This window comes from Protopterus annectens, chromosome 4.part0, assembly GCF_019279795.1.
Source record: "Protopterus annectens isolate FY-2018-M chromosome 4.part0, PAN1.0, whole genome shotgun sequence".
NCBI lineage: Eukaryota > Metazoa > Chordata > Ceratodontiformes > Protopteridae > Protopterus > Protopterus annectens.
This window is the reverse complement of record NC_056733.1, coordinates 1,294,510,525-1,294,528,024: the sequence shown is the minus strand read 5'-3', so window position 1 is coordinate 1,294,528,024 and position 17,500 is coordinate 1,294,510,525. Positions and strand designations below refer to the sequence as shown.

General features: G+C 42.2%; 1 protein-coding gene across 1 annotated transcript in view; it reads right to left on the bottom strand.

Moving 5' to 3' along the window:
- Positions 1 to 17,500, bottom strand: part of LOC122800440 (acidic mammalian chitinase-like) — a 468,856-nt gene that overhangs the window by 334,919 nt on the left and 116,437 nt on the right. The gene's annotated exons all lie outside the window — the stretch shown is intronic.

Sequence of the window (17,500 nt, the reverse complement as noted above, 5' to 3'; positions counted from 1 at the left end):
TTATGTTCAGATTGTATCTCTATAAACTAGGTAATATGCATTGCAATCTTGGAGGTGCCACATGCAAAGACTTTTTTGCAAAGGTTATTGGTCTGTTTCAACTTAAGCTTATTTACCACACAGCCACAGACTTACTCACATCCATATACTATTTCTTACAGTTATTTTCTATCTAAGCTACCCTCTTTTGTCTCCCTATCACACACGCTGAACCTGAAATTACAACTGAAGAAAATCATCAGCAATTAAGAGTGAATTTCAAAGCTTTCTTTCACACCATTAAAGCCTTTTTGCAGGGAGGAGATGGTCACCTCATCTGCAACCCTAGCACCTTTATTACTTATATACACTAACTCCAAGACTGTTATACTTTGGAGAAGGATGAATGCTTCAAGGTGCCTCAGCCTTGGACTTTGAATTAAAACCATCACACCTGTAGTTCTGCTTGTCTTAGTATTACAATTATTGTCCTTGAAATGTCAAAAGGCACTCACCACCTGTGTGAGTCTGTAAATGCTCTTGCTCCCTAGGTGATTGGTCTAGCTTCTCGATCAACTCCTACAATGTTTTAATTAGCAGCAACTTGCAATACAACTGGTTTATTCATATGATGGTATTTTAACACTGAATGTGTCTGTAACTAGTTTATTGAGCAGTTGAAAGCCTTCGTGTTCATAGGTTCATAAGTTCATAGGTGTGTACTAGGCTAATGGCCCTGGAGCCTTTACAAGCCTAGGCCATAGAAGTGCCCTGGCATCATGCCGCCTGATGTTAGTTTCCAGTGCTTCTATCAAGTAGAGCCATTGGAGTGATCCCCGGGGTGAAGATTTAATTCTCAGGCTCCATCTTGCTGTGACAGCTTTCTTAGTTATAGCTATCTTAGAAATATTAGGTATAAACTTTGTAAGATAATGCATCAGTCTTAGAAATGTCTATAAGGCTTGCTTTTCTTCAGGGCCAGTACTAGCATTTTGAATGCCCTACCCAGGAGAAGATAAAGTGTGACCACGTTGTTGTCATGTCCTTTTCCCTGTCAAGCCCACTCAGCACTATTTAAGATCATTGTATAGTGTCAGATCATTGAAAAACTCAAAGTGCCAGGGTACACACACTGACTGGCATTTAGTACCAATGCAAGGTAGACATGCACAAAGGTACATACACACACTGGCTGGCACTTAGTACCATGTTACATTATGACAAGCCACTGTACCCATCAAGGTAGCCATGCACATAGGTACACACACACACACACACACACACACACACACACACACACACACACACACACACACACACACACACACACACACACACTGCACACACTGACTGGGATTTAGTACCAATGTTACATTACATCAAGGCCCTGTACCCATCAAGGTAGCCAGTCCCACAGAGATACACAAATACATTGTGCAACATTCTCACAGCCCCTACCAACCTCCTAACCTCTCAGCATAACTGCAAAGCCGCAAATAACCACAGACCAAAGGCATAACATCAGGGATAGTTACAAACTTTGCTATGATAAACTTAGAAACATATTAGAATAACAAGTTTGCATTAGCATTCATTAAAATAATCAGTACATTCTGCAGAATTCTCACAACCCCCCCCCCCCCCCCCCAATGTCTCAGCACAATTCTAGATAAGGTAAAAACAAAATAAAAATCAAGGCAACAATGTAACATTAAGGCTTTAAAACAATGTGCTTACGAACTAATAAAGATAGTAGAATAACAGATTCATCTTAATAACCTCAAGTCAGCCTGATAAGCTGGTTCAAATGGAGCAAGTGTTAGCTTTTCTAACACAACTACTGTCTCAAGAAGGAGCCACTGGTTTTCTTGGAGGTCTCTTATGCAAAACTCCTTTAAAAAATATGTTGACATGAGAATGCCTTGAAAAGGGGGGGATCCGTGGGCAAACATGCTGAAATGGCACACAAATGAACTTTGACAGAGAAGTAAGACAGGCAAATATTAAAGCAACTTGCACAAATATTGTAAAACAAGGAAACACTAATCTGAATGGGTTCTGGTTATGCTTTTAGCACTAACTAGAAAACATTTTCCATTTGCTAGTATATGATTTTCTAGTAGAGGACTTTCTTGCCCCTATTAGTATCTCCTGCACATCCTCAGTAAACAAGTTCTTAACTGCCCCTGACCAGTTCCAAAAGAAGGGATAAACACTATTGTTTGGGACAAAAGAGAGTCACCACAGTGATCTTGGGGGATTCCTTCTGAATTTCAGAATTACCTTGAATATCAGAAAGGGTAGAAAAGTATACGGGAATATCCCTTTCCACGGAAACAAAAAAGACATCTGTCTTCTCGGCATTCTTGCATGACGTCTTGTAGCAGAATTTTACCAGCTGATTTTTTTCACTGGGAAGGCAAAAAGGCCTACTTGAGGAACTTCCAACAGATGGATCAGATCTTGTTTCCATTCATGAATGTCTGCCTTTATCCTGCCCAGCTTGTCTGCCACACAGTTTTGCTCTGACAGAATGTAGGAAGTAGGAAGTAGAGTGAGATTGTGCTGTAAAGCTATATCCCATGATAACATGTCTAGTCTGCAAAGGAGGTAAGACCTGGTTCTTCCTTGCTTTTTTATATACCACATCACTGTAGTATTTTCCATTACAACTAGAAGTGGTTCTGGGGACTAAAGCAGATTTAGAGAGTTGAGTGCCTTGATAAGGGCAAACTTCTCCTTTACATTTATATGGTTGTGTCTTGTGTGTGTTGTTCCAGATACCTTGCACTTTTATTCCCCTAGCAAAGTGCAAGGTAACTGTGGTGACTGAATGTTTGGGAGCTGGAGGAGAGAGGGACTGACCTGAATTCAGGATACTTGATGTCTCCACCAAGTGATTTCTCTTCTCACACACCCCAGAACTGGAATCTGAAAAGATAATGGATGTTGGTGCTGGGACCAAAGAGACTTCAGATATCATTGTATCTTTCTCATGTGGAGTCTTGAAAAAGGTATCATGAGAATCATAGATGCCATGAGACACATAATCTTGAGGTATTCCCTCCTTTGTCTATTAAGAGGACCCCAACAATCACAGAAGACATTGCTCATCCCCAGTCCATAGTGGCTGTATGTGTAAAGCCAGAAGGAGCAGGGGAAAAACCCTGGAATAGATCTAAATGTAGATATATTTTTCCTGTGGAGAAAAAGCTCTTTGTACTGAGATTCTCTTGGAATCCCAGCCTGCATATGAGATCTCTCAACAGAGAGAGAGATTAATGACACTTAAAAAAAAGTGTCTGCATAAATAAGCAGGACATCTAAATATGGAAAAATGTGTATATTATGTAGCCCGCAATGTGCTATAACTGGAGCTAGACACTTTGTGAACACTCTTGTGGCAGTAGATCACCCAAAGGCTAAGGCAGAGAATGGATAATGTGATCCAGATACATAAAACCTTAAGGAACATTTGAAGCCTTAATGGATAAGAATGTAATGATAAGCATCTTTTAAATCCAAGGTTACCAAAAAATCTAAAATGAGGAAGAAGGGGTAAGAGATTGTGTTGTGAAAGGATCTTGAACCTGGGCACTATCACAAACTGGTTTAAGAAAAAGGTCCATGACTATCTCCAAGCATTTTCTTTTTTTTTTTGGCATCAGAAACATTCTTGAATGAAAACCTCTTCCGCGTTGGGACAATGAACTACTTCTATTACCTCACTCCTGATAAAACATGTGCTGTAGGACAGGAGGGAACAGAGGGGGTTTGGTCTGGGAATGTGGAATAATTCTCTGCATAAAAGGATCTTTTCCAACTGAGACAGTCTCAGAACCCATTTGTCTGAAATAACTTGTTTCCAAAGAGAGAGAAATGGAGAATATGACTTTCTAGAAGTGATAAGAGACCATCAGGGTGGGAGTTGGGGCAAGGCCCCTTACGTATGCATTCTGACTTTTTTTGACTGTCTTTTGTTTTGGGGGATTCCTGCTTTCTTTTAGGGAGCCTCCCCACCATTGTTTTTTGATGTCTGCTTACCAGCATATTGCAGCGACTGTTTTGTTTTGTTTCTTGTAGCAGATGGACAAAGGAGCAAAATAACCTTCGGAAAATTTAGAGAGGGAGGGATAAAAAAAAAATCTTAGAGATTCTCTATATATCAGCTTAACCCTCTCATCACATTTTTGATAACCTTTGCAGCAGTGAGACCAAAATCTCTATCCAAAGGTGAATGTAAAAGTTCATGTTTACATCCTCTATGACAGTAATGGCAAACCCATGACGTGTGTCAAAAGTGACACACCACAAAATTTTGGGTGACACACCACCGTTCACCAATACCCAAGTTACCAAAGAAACTGCTTTTGAATTTGTTGCTTGTGTGAAGTGCATTGAATTATTTTGTGCCAGGAGCCAATTCAACAACACTGCTGCAGAGGTAAGGAAGTTATTAACCTCAAAGACTATTTTGCTAAACTTTCTCGATAGAGTCTGCAAAGGGCACTGCTGACATTGTTTTCTCTTTATGGTTGCACTTCTGCAAAGGGTAAGTAGTCTGCATTTCTAGGAGTGTGCTGTCTTATATTTCTTTCAACTGTCCCACTTAATCCCTCATAAAATTGGCAACTTTTTAAACTTAATAATGATAACAATTTGATTCCCATATTACAAGGCCAGAGATGCAGGATACTATACAGCTTCAGTATTCCTTGATCTCTCCGAGGCCTTTGACACAATGTCTCACCCCTTAATTTTGAACACACTGTCTAATATAGGCTTCTCACATAACACAGTGAAATGGTTTTAGAGCTACCTCAAGGAATGTAAACAAGCAGTGAAATGGTCTAACAAACTCTCACCCTTTCTCCACAACACTACTGGAGTCCCCCAAGGCTCTATCCTAGGACCCCTACTCTTCAACATTTTCACAAACAACCTTCACACTGCCTCTCACCCTGGGACCCTAATTCAATATGCTGATGATTCCACCATAATCTGCACTGCCCAATCACTACTAGAACTACTCTCAAAAACTCAACAGTCCTTTACAGCAGTAGAATCCTGGCTAAGAAATGTCCAACTCTTTCTTAATCCAAAGAAGACAAAACTAGTACTCTTTCATCCCCAAAACACCTCCCTTGTCACTGATCACATCAACATCCTTGCATCTGACAAAACTTCCATAGAAATAGTGCAGGAAACCAAACTTCTAGGTTTTATCATTGACAATAAACTTTCATTTGATCCCCATATACAGCAAAATATAAAGAAAACTCATCAAAAACTGGGACTCATATAGAAACAAATATTTCTTTACTGCAGCAACCAAAACTACCGTTGCAAAAACATTTTTACTTCCCTCTCTTCTTTATTGTGCCCCTGTCTTAACTAACTTACAAAATTCTACCCTAAACAAGTTGGAACAGTGGTACAATAAAGTTGCAAAGTTTGCCACAAACTCTAAATATCACACACAGCACTGTAAAGCACTCCTAGAATTAAACTGGATTGAACTACCCAACCAATTTACCTTTATTCGGCTATCCACCTCGCACAACCTTATTTTCAAGCCTATTGCCTGCCCAGAACTAGCCAATCTAGTTACACCTTACGCACCAAATCGATGCTTACGATCAGAAGACAAAAATCTCTTAGCTATCTCAAAACCCACAAGAAAACCTGGTCACTCTGTATTCATACTCTATCTCTATACATTGGAATTCACTACCTCTAGCTACCAGGTCTATGCCTGGCCTAACCCATTTCAAAGTCTCTTTAAAAAATCATCTCAGAAATACATGGCTCTGCTCCTGCATAGAGCCTGCCTAGTGTCAGATCTTCCTCTTTTGTCACATTTCAATCCCTCACAGACTGCAAGATCCTAAGGCTCTTCTAACTAATTCTCTGTTTCTATACCATATCCTTAAGCTACTGCTCAGGCTTTATTGCTTCTATTCTTCTTAACTCTCTCTCACTATCTGCATCACTAGCTTTCTGGCTGCTATTTTCCTAACAAACTAACATTCTATTTTGCATGCACTACAACAGTCAGTGTCACACACTGCACTACCTACGTACTTTTTTTTGACAATATCTAATGAGAGCGACTATTATCATCTGGTAATGTTTTAACTGTATAGAACTGACTAGATGTGTAGTAATATATTACAACATCTTGTAGCAGTTTGTTCTTTCAACTTATTTTTTGTATAGTATTTCTAATGTAATCTTTATTGTATTGGATTATACTGTATTTGTATTGTACTGTATGTGGAGCTTTTCTCCCTGGGTCTCTGCTGAAAACGGGTTTTGTAGACCCAGTCAGACCACTCCAGTAAACAAATGTCAAATAAATAAATAAATAAATAAATAAATAAAATTATTTATAGACTAATTTTTCTTCAGAAAATATATATTAATTCATGTTCATTTTTTTCTATCAGTGTCTCAAATTAATATTGCCAGTAGTTTAAAACTGTCCATGTCTCTTATTTCTAGACGTGTCCCTGATTCTGTTGAGATTTATCCCTGATGTATTGAAAGCCATGCTGTTATATTTATTTTTATTTATTTATTTAAGTTTTTGTTGTGGGGGGGGGGGGGATAGCATGCAAGCAGAGTCAAATTAGGCATTTTCCGAATTTTTGACACACTGAACCCAAAAGGTTCACTATCACTGCTCTAGGATGTTCTGACACTGAATCCAGGCAAACTTCCTCAATACAGTACCAGTAGCAACCACCCTGGATGTAGTATGTACTGTCATAAACACATTTTAAATGACTAGTGACCTGAAAAATAAAAGAAACCAAACCACACAAAGCAGATTTTTCCTCGCAGGGAGGAACTGCAGATAAAACATTCCTCATATTTTCCCAGTTTGTTACAGTAGGGCAGTGCAGTAGTGCATTGGTAGTGTTGTTACTTACCAACAAGAAGTTCTCTAGTTTGATTCTTGGCTGCAGTGTCTTCTATGTGGAGTCCACATGTCCTCTCTGTGTGGGTTTCCATCCCATTATACAAAAACATGCATCTGGAGTGTTTCTCCCCAGGCCTCCACTAAAAATTGGTTTTCTTCCAAGTTAGACTTTCCTGGAAAAACTCATGCTAAATAAATAAAAATATAAAATAAACAACAAATGAGCCTAAGAACTAAAAATTAAAGTTACAGAAACAAACACTTTTTCCCAAACTTAAAAATTGTTTACCATCCTTGTCAAAAGGGGAAGGATTAGAGTTAAAATGTTTGACAGCAGCTGGATAAACTAAAGGTACAGCTGCTGGTCATGCTTGAGAAGAGCGTATAAAAACTGGAGGAACTTTATACATTCTCCCTGGGATTCAGCAAGCTCTGCATGGCATGCAGGAATAGTGCAAGAGCTGCTGCATGCAATATGGCGGATGAGTGATCCAGGAACAAGCTCCCGGGACATACGCAAGCGTTCCTACACTATTTCTGCATGGACACAGCTCCTGTATGCTAATTACCCCATTTGCAGGTGAAAACCATGCAAATGAGGTGAATTAGCAATCCAGGAAGCAGACAGGTGTCTGTGCAGGAATAGTGTAGCCTGCAGAAATGTATTCAGCTACTAACCGAATACATTTCTGCAAATTACAAAATGGAGACATGACAGCTCCAAAGAAAGCATGTATTGAATGTAGTAGGCATGTCAATGGCCAAATATACGGCTATTGGCATGGGAAGTAGTTGCAAAATTATAAAAAAATAACTTTTTTTTTTTGGCCGATTTCAGCCGTTTAAGCTTAGGGCAGCGGTGCGCAAATGGGACTGGCCCGAAAATAATGAAAAAAAGATGGAAATAAGCTTTTAAACCAAAATCAGCATTCTGCCATAGTAGTCAATGGTATGCATAAGACAACGATATGATGGAATAGTGGTTGCTAAGGGGGAAGGCTGGGTGTCAGTTTTGTAACCATGCATTAGCAGTCAGTTTCATGCAAATGAGGGGACTGATACTGAATCACAGATTTCTCCTCAGTGTTAGCTTGCAACCAACGGTGTAGGTGCAGCAACACCATAGTATAAGCATAAGAGGTAGATGACCTCATAAGGGGCAGTGTCATGCATATTGTAAGCTTATTGGAGCTCTGTGGCCCATGTTTGCCCTTAGATAAGCACAGCTAAGGAAGGGGGGTATCTGAGGCTGCCTAGTAGTGTTTACATTGCCTAAATGGGTGTGCGCGCTGCGCACCAGGTTTTAAACAAACAAAAAAAAACCTCCACAGGAAATAGCAACTGTGTTCACATCTGAGCAGTGGGTATGTGCAGCGTGCCTTGGGGCTTCAACGGGAAGGCAATGGGAAGGGAAAACAGCAGTAGGAAGGCAATCAAGGAGAACTAGCATAGCTGGCAGGTGAAAAGTATCAGAATCAGCCAATTACACAGGCAGCAGCCCAGCCCAGCACACTACAATAAACTATGCAAACACCTTTCACTCTGTTTTTTCCCACAAACTCTACACCACCAGTGTACACAGATGGGGAAATTTTACCTGACAAAACTAACAAAATGATAGGGGCTGCTGTCGCTCTCATACATCAATATGTAGAAGAGGCTGAGGGTGATGAGGATGAGAATGCTGATGACCAACCCACAGTGAGGAGAAGGACAAGAGTGTACAGACCAAGGGTAACCTACCAGGGGCTACATGAACCGGAGATAGTGGAGCGCTATAGGGTGGACAAAGACATCCTACAGCAAATTGTTGAGCTGTGTTGGCCAGGCCTCACACACAGAACCAACAGAGGGGAACCCATCCCAGTGGATACCAAGGTATGTGTAGGCTTAAGAATACTAGCCATAGGTACCTTCCAAAGGTGAACTGGGGATATCATGGGGATCTCACAGGCATCAGCATCAAGGGTACTCCACCAATTCCTGGATGCCATGTCAGCACATGCCAATGAGCACATATATTTCCTCAACACCTGTGAGGCATTGACCAGCAATATGCATCTCTTCCACCAAATAGCAGAATACCCTGAAGTAGTGGGTGCTATAGACTGCATGCACATACACATTAAAGCACCACCTGGTGAGTGGGGTAGGGTCTACATAAACTGCAAGGGCTTCCCCTCCATCAACTGCCAGGTCATGTGCAATGCCCAGGGCATTATCATGAATGTGTGTGCTGGCAGTCCTGGAAGCTATCACGACTCCCACATCTGGCATATGACACAGCTGTACCAGAGATTTGCCAGTGGGGACATCCCATATGGCCACCTAGTGGGGAATGCTGGTTACACACTGGAGCTGGAGCTGATGACACCCATCAGAAATGCACACACACCTGAACAAGAACTCCATAATGAGGCACACACACCAACCAGAATCATAATATAGCATGTGTTTGGGATGCTCAAGTCATGGTTCCAGTGCCTGGACATATCCAGTGGAGCCTTGCAGTACTCTCCAGTTACATGTACACAAATTTTCATTGTATGTGCCATGCTACACAATATGATCCTGTGGATACAGCTGCAGCAGGAACAGCATGGGGCAGGGACACACAGCCCCCCCACCATTGCCAAGGCAAGCACAGGCACAGAGTGACTCGGAGGAGGAAAACCCTGAGCCTGCCAATGTAGGCAGAAGGAGACATGCCCAGTATGCCCAGACTTTGGCAAAGAGGTAACGTATAGCAAATACACTGACACAGTAGGAACCCAGGGAATGATACCTCTCTCTGACTCACCCATAGAATAAAAGGGATGCCAAACATGACACTACCTGTGCTTTACTATGTATAGGGAGTATACTATGTGCCTCCGACATAGTCAGCCCTCCAGCACCATCCTCAATACTGGCACAGCCACAAGGTAAGTCACTCTTTCTATCAATTGCTAAATGGAGAAGTATGTTCTGCTGGTTGTATCTATGGTATAGATATGAGCATACAAGGGAATCGGGTGACTGAATGGGATGGCAGCAGATAGTGGACACCTACATGGGCAGCATGAAATCCATAACAAATACTGGTGTCAACAATGTAGGCAGTACTAGACAAGGTGACAAATCCCACTGCAGTACATGTGGTGGCCCAAATGTGTGTCCATAGGACACCGACATGCATGCCAGTGAGGCTCACATACCCAACAACAGCCTCAGCCAGCAGGACAGGTGTAGATGACCATAAAGAAAGACCGTGCTAAGGCCTCCAACTGATGGCAATGGAGAACAGCCCCCCTTCAGACCTACACAGACAGACTACAACAGGTCAGACAGTTGTATGTTAGTTCTGAAGGGTAAGAAGTCTGAAACTGAAATGTAGGTCAATAAAACCTAAGATCTGTACTCTACTGATATGCCTCTAGTCTGCATGATAGGTCAGAATGCAAAACGAAATGGAAGCCAACAGAGTACCTGAAATACCAGTACAGTCATAGCAAATGTTTACAGTTGTCAGGTGTGCCCCCCACCACAATCCTATGTATAAATGCAGTAACATGTTCATGTGGGTTTAATAACAGTGGTGTACAGATTACCTGAGCTGGCCCAATTTACAGGCTAGATTGTTGCATGTGTACAATATGCAGGGGTCTGTGTGTTAGGTTGTTGTGTGTTGTATATTGTGTGGAAGTAGTCAGCATGTAGGCATGGAGAGTTGTGTCTCAGTGGCCTATGGCCAGTACTGTCAATGACAGCGCAATGTTATGACAACTGCAGTCCAACCACAATGCATCCCAGCAAGACCCAATTCAGCAGTCATCCATACTCACTGTTCAAAAGTCACTATCTGTCACCATCTGAAAGATGGACATGCCATGAATGTGGGCCCAGACATACACACAGTACACAGGTGGAAGTACCCTAGACAGAGTATATAAAATTTAAATCTCAACTGCACAAACTTTTGGAATTGTACATACAGGTTAGCAGCACATTAGTTGTCTGTGTAGTATGGAATACTGATGTAGTCTGGCCAATCACTGGCAGACCACAAAAGGCACAGTTATAAAGTAATAAGAGCCTGCCTATGTCCCCACACAAGGCAGCATAAGGGGAATGTCTCAGGTATATCTGTCAGTCAGCTGCAAGAAGCTTCCATACCACACATGCACTCAGCTCACCCCACTATCAGCAACAGGTTTATCACAGGTTATTTCCCTGCTGTTGGGAATGAGTACAGTATGACCTCCACTTTTGTATCGGAATACCCACAGAATGCAGCTTGTTGAAGGGGTGTCCCATGCAGGTGTGTCCCTAGCTGTAAGCAGTACCCTGCCAGCATCGAGAACAATGGATTAATATGGACAGGAACTATTGCCATTAACACCTCACACACTTACCCTATAACCTCAGGGGAATTCAGCAGCTCACAGCCTGGGACTGTAGGAGTGACAGAGTGCACTGGCCTGCTACAGATGGCCTGCATCCCTACCAAATGCCCTACAGTCCTCTGTCAAAGGCCTGTGCCTCACCTGTACTGCCAATGTATGTTATCTCATGGGGTCCCAACTAAAAACATAACACAGTCCACAGAACACAAATGCAAGGCCATGTTGACAAATCCCATTACATGCCCACCATGTCCTACTGCATGAACTGTGGACCAACCCCTAAATACCACTGGGATGAAGGGATAATTATAGGGATACTTCTCAGATATCTCTCGCATAATGTTAGGAAAAGGATAGAATAACAGAGTGGGGTAGTGTAGAAGCATGGATGCCATGGAGTGTGTGAAGTCTGAAACTCTGATGTGTGTCCATACTACCCCTCCCTGCAAAACCAGTAATGGGTTACTACAAACCTGCATGTAAACCACAATGTGAAGGGGAACTGACCAGATATATGACCACTGCCTCTGGCTAACCTGGGTGAATCTGTAGAGCTGAGAGGTATGGCCACAGCAGGATATGGCCATTCTGTTATGTCGATAGATGCACAAGCAGAGGATCCTCAGCCACCACAGTACCAAGGTGCTGGACCATTTACACAGACCCATCATCAAGTGTCTGCAGCTACCCCTCCAGAATGGCATGAGTATGCAAGAATATGTAGGCCGCAGACCACAATCTGGACACAGCTTCATTCATCTTGTATTTCCAAGGAAATAACTGTGAGCAGATAAGTATATATGTCAGTAGTTGAAGACATAATACATCACAGTGTAAAACAGTACATATGTCTGAATATCTCTGCTAACACCAACCATGTAACACAAGCAGCACAGACACAATAGTTACAGTATCCCACTATCTTTCACCCATTGTGACTCCATATTGTCAACCTATCTACAGATATCCTGCAGAAACAGGTTGCTAGCTGTAGGTGTAGAACACAAGCTCCTGCACTGGAGTGCAACCTACCTGGAATGGATTCACACATTCAGTGCAGAAGGTCATAATGGGCATGCTCTGTGTCTAGGACTATTCACTGAAAGCACATTTCACTGAAAGTCAAATGACTGTGCACAAATCACTGAAAGCTCAATTAACTGAAAACACAATTCACTGAAACACATTCCACTGAAAGTTATATATGGCCTTTTCTCCACTGTAGTGCGACCCTGGAGTTAGTATATATAGTAAGAGGGGTTGTGGGGGGCACCACCCCCGACATAGTTTGGATATATATTATGTTCAGAAAAGATTAATTTATTGGAATTGCAAGTATCCATGTATATAGTTCAAAATATTTAAAATAGGTTGGGTTGGTGCCCCCCCACACCCCTTACTATATATACTAAATCCAAGATTGCACTACAGTGGGGAAAAAGCCATATATAACTTTCAGTGAACTGTGTTTCAGTGAATTGTGTTTTCAGTGAATTAAGCTTTCAGTGAATTGTGCACAGTCAAATGTGTTTCAGTGAAATGTGCTTTCAGTGAATAGTCCTAGACCCATGCTCCTACACTTAGAGAAATGAAGTCCATGTCTGATAACAACAGTGGGCTATACATAACTGTCAGTCGCAGATGTCTGTGCACACACACCACAATGCACACCATTCATGCTTTGCTCACACCTTGGATAGGAATACTCACACATATCCAAGGCCAACACACTATAATAGGTCAAACACACACACACACACATACACACACACACATGTGGGGAAGAGAGACAGACAGTGACAAAGAAATTGCCATCATGAAGACTGTCCCACCCAACAAACATCCAACTGTCCAATATCACATGATGTGCTGAAGTCAATCACTGTAGACATTTGCTTTTGGTAGCCCTCAGCCCTGTATTGCCTGTGGTGCTTGTGATAACTATGTAACATGATAGTACAAATCAGGATTCACCTAGTATTTGTATATCCAGTCCTGTCAAATGTAAAGTTTTGTGTGACTGAGTGTTTGTGTGTTTCCAGAGGAATTGTTTATGGCCCATTCTCACATACTGCACTTCCCATTGCCCATGTTAGCCCTCATGCTGATGTCAGTCACCTTGAAATAACCATCTCGCCATTTCTCAGTCCCATAAGTTCTGTGGTGCTTGTGATAACTGAGTAATGCTATAGTGTAACATACCAGTTAGGTAGGAGTTCTAATCCCAAACATGGCAACTGTGTGTGTGCATACAGAAATTAATGATTTTAAAGGCATTCACAGTCACTACACCTCCCACTGCCCTACTTTAGCAAGCTTGCTGATGTCAGTCACCTTGAAATACCCCTTTGGAGAAGGGCCAGCCCTATAAGCTCTGTGGTGCATGCAATAACTGTGTAATGCTGTACCTTGTTAGGTAGGAGTTCTAATCCCAGACAAGGAAACTGTGTGTGTGTGTGTGTGTGTGTGTGTGTGTGTGTGTGTGTGTGTGTGTGTGTGTGTGTGTGTATGTGTAGAGATTAATGATTTTGAGGCCATTCACAGTGACTACACCTCCCATTGCCCTACTTTAGCAAGCCTGCTGATGTCAGTCACCTTGAGATAACCCTTTGGACAAGAGCCAGCTGTATAAACTCCTTGACGTGTGCAATAACTGCGCGATGCCAAAGTATCCCATACTAGTTAGGTAGGAGCTCTAATCCCAGAGATGGCAGCTGTGAAACTCTGTGTGCAGAGATTAATCATTTTGAGGCCAATCACAGTCACTACACCTCCCATTGCCCTACTTTAGTAAGACTGCTGATGTCAGTCACCTTGAAATACCCCTTTGGATAAGGGCCAGTGCTATAAGTGCCATGGCATTTGCCATAAATGCAGAACACTTCAGTAGCAATAACTACACAGGTATAGGTTTGAATCTCATCTGTAGCAAGTGTTTGTGTGTATACATATGTATGTGTGTACCTCAAAGGTTTTGGCACCATTTACACCCAGTACACATCTCAGAGCCTGAATTTAGCAGTCCTGCAGATATTATCCACCTTATAAGTACCCATTGCCAACCCTAAGCTATGTCAGGTCAATGGCGCATGTGGGAAATGCGCAACATAATGGTCTGTAATGATTGTTAGATAGAGGTTTGGTAAATGTAAATGTGCATTTAGGGTAAAATTATTTTTGGGATCTCTCACACACTACATTGCCCAATCCCAGTATTTACAAGGAGTGGTGATGTTCCTCACCTTAGAAGTACCTTGGGACAACATCTATCCTATATGCTCCATGGTGCATGTGATAAATGCGGTACAATATTGTAGCAATACATAGCTAAGTAGGGGGTTGAATCTCAGTACCGGCAAATGTGTGTGTGGGTCTGTCATCAGTATCCTGTGTGGTGGTTGCTGTGATTGTGTAACAACAGGATGAATTGTGGGGGGGTTTTGCTAAATTATCATGTTGAGGACCTAGTATATGTCAAAATGACCACCTTACAAGGACAACAGATGTCAAATGCCAGAGAGGCTGGTGTAGACAATCCATAGCCCTACATGTGACATTATGGATTGGTGAACAATATAGGCAACCCTTCTAGTACTCAGAGAATACTTTCCACCCATGTCTCATACACAAACACACTTGGCTAGGCAACAACCACTATATTGGTAGATCCCTGCATATTGCCTCACAGATAGTAACCACGCTGTGATTGCAGTGGACTACAAGCCTGTTGACCACAACAGTGCCACTGACATCAGAAAGTGCTGTGATGTGTTACATCTCCTAACTGAGTGCGTTATCTAGCAAGTAGAAGGACATGGCACTCTGTTTCATCCCTCTAGTTGGCAAACAAATGCTTACAGTGGCCTTTTTGCTATGTCCCCCACTGGACACCTGCAACAACTGTAGAGTCTGCAACTGTAACCCACAAAGGGAATACCATGCCTTATACACATACCCTGTATGGACAGATGCCACTAACTCCACTGAATACCTGTATCATGCTGTCAATGTAGGTGTAAGCACAACCTCAGTTCCATAGCCAGGTCTCACCAAATGAGGTCAGGAATGCTACATCAGAAGCTAACAATCTATCCACACAGCATGCCCCAGAGACCTCAAGTACACTTCCACACATCAAAGAACATGTGTGTGGGACATGTGCACAACCCATACACTGTCCATGTTATGCAATATAGATCACATACATGGGAAGCAGTGCACATCACTGGCCACCCACAATAGTAGCCCAGATGAGTAGATGGTGAATACAATACCCACCTGTGGGGACCACTCCAGGGACTACACCCCTGAGCCACACTGGAGACCATTGTCATGTGACCTGATGCAAAGGTATTCCCTTTGCCTAGCCTTGTACAGCCTTCAGGCCCATTCACCTACTACACACCTGTGAAGCAATGAACCTATGCATCTCAGTCCTGGCAAGTGTGTGTGTGTGTGTGTGTGTGTGTGTGTGTGTGTGTGTGTGTGTGTGTGTGTGTGTGTGTGTGTGTGTGTGTGTGTGTGTGTGTGTGTGTGTGTGTGTGTGTGTGCGTGTGTAGATTAATGATAATGAAGCCATTCACAATCACTACACCTCCCATTGCTCTACTTTAGCATGCCTGCTGATGTCATTCACCTTGAAATAACCCTTTGGTGAAGTACCCACCATATAAGCTCTGTGACGCTTGTAATACCTGTGTAATACTATAGTGTAGCAAACTAGTAAGGTAGGAGTTCTACTCTTGATCCTGCTAACTGTGATAATGTGTGTGTGTGTGTCTTCATTGACACCTGCTTTTGTGGACATTCACACTTACTACACTTACCTTATCCCTCCTTTAGCACTGTTGCTGATGTCACTCACCTTCAAAGATACCTTTGGAGTGCTCTCCAATATGTAAGCTCCGTGGCACATGCAATAACCGCATAACACTGTGATAGCAATATACAGTCAGGTAGGAGTTTGAAACTCAATGCTGGTATGTGTGTGTGCCATCAATATTCTGCTGGGGTGATTGTGTAATGACAGGATCCATTGCAGTGTGTGTTTTGCTACATCATTATATTCAGGACCTATATATCCCATTGTCCACATTACAAGGCCAACAGTTTTCAAACACTGTAGAGGTTGTTGCTACATCATTATATTCAGGACCTATATGTCCCATTGTCCATATTACAAGACCAAAAGTTTTCAAACACTGTAGAGGTTTTTGTAGAAAATCCTCAGCCATAAATGTGTATAGCCATGTGCAATTACTACGGGACAGTATGGATTAGTAAACAATATAGGCAACTGTTATAATATCCAGATACCACTCTCCACCCATGGATCATACATAAACACGCTTGGCTCTTACTCTCTTGCTCCCTTCCTTTCTTACTTTGCCTCTGTCTCTCTCAATCTCTCTCTCTCCCTCACTAGTGGATGTGGAAAAGTACATCTGATTTGCATAGGCAGCAGCTTGAGCTCTGTAAGTAATGCTCATGATCAACTGATGGCCTGTGCATGAATTGCAGTCCCCCACTTGTTAATTGCATATGGAACAGCTGTGGTATAATTCCTATAGCCAATTGCATGGAAACACACTCCTATAACTAAGCACTTCATGTGGGTGTTGGCCCTTTTCATTCAATTCATGTGGGTGTTTGACAAACAGCATCACAGAGAGTAGTTGAAAATACCTCTTACAACATACACTGTGGAGAGAGGCCAACAAACAAGAGGGGGATGTTCCAGACATGGGGAAAGAATGTAAGTATTGCTGTTCTACATTTGAAGTAATGTTGGTTTAACAGGGTTTGTGTGGATATGGCTGTTCTACATGATTTAAAGTCTGGCATGACAGTGGTATGCGGTTGAGGAAACTCTTACCTGTAGGGCTATCTGTAGACTGGCCAGAGTTTGGAGGCTTATATGTGGTGTGTTACTCACACATTTCCTATCTTTAGAAATGCAGTAGCATACTCTGATGATTGCAGTCAGTACATGGTGACATCAATGTGAGTTACTGACTTCATATCCCTCAGAAGAGATATTTCACAAAAAACACTGTTACACCAGGAAATTTCTCACTTTATCACAATAGTGTCAATACTGGCCCTGTGTTTGTGCCTCCGTCCCCCAAGTCTGTCACCCTTTGTCTATATGTTATGCAGTAAGAGGTGCATATGTACAGTACATCATTATTTACTGACATTATACCTGATA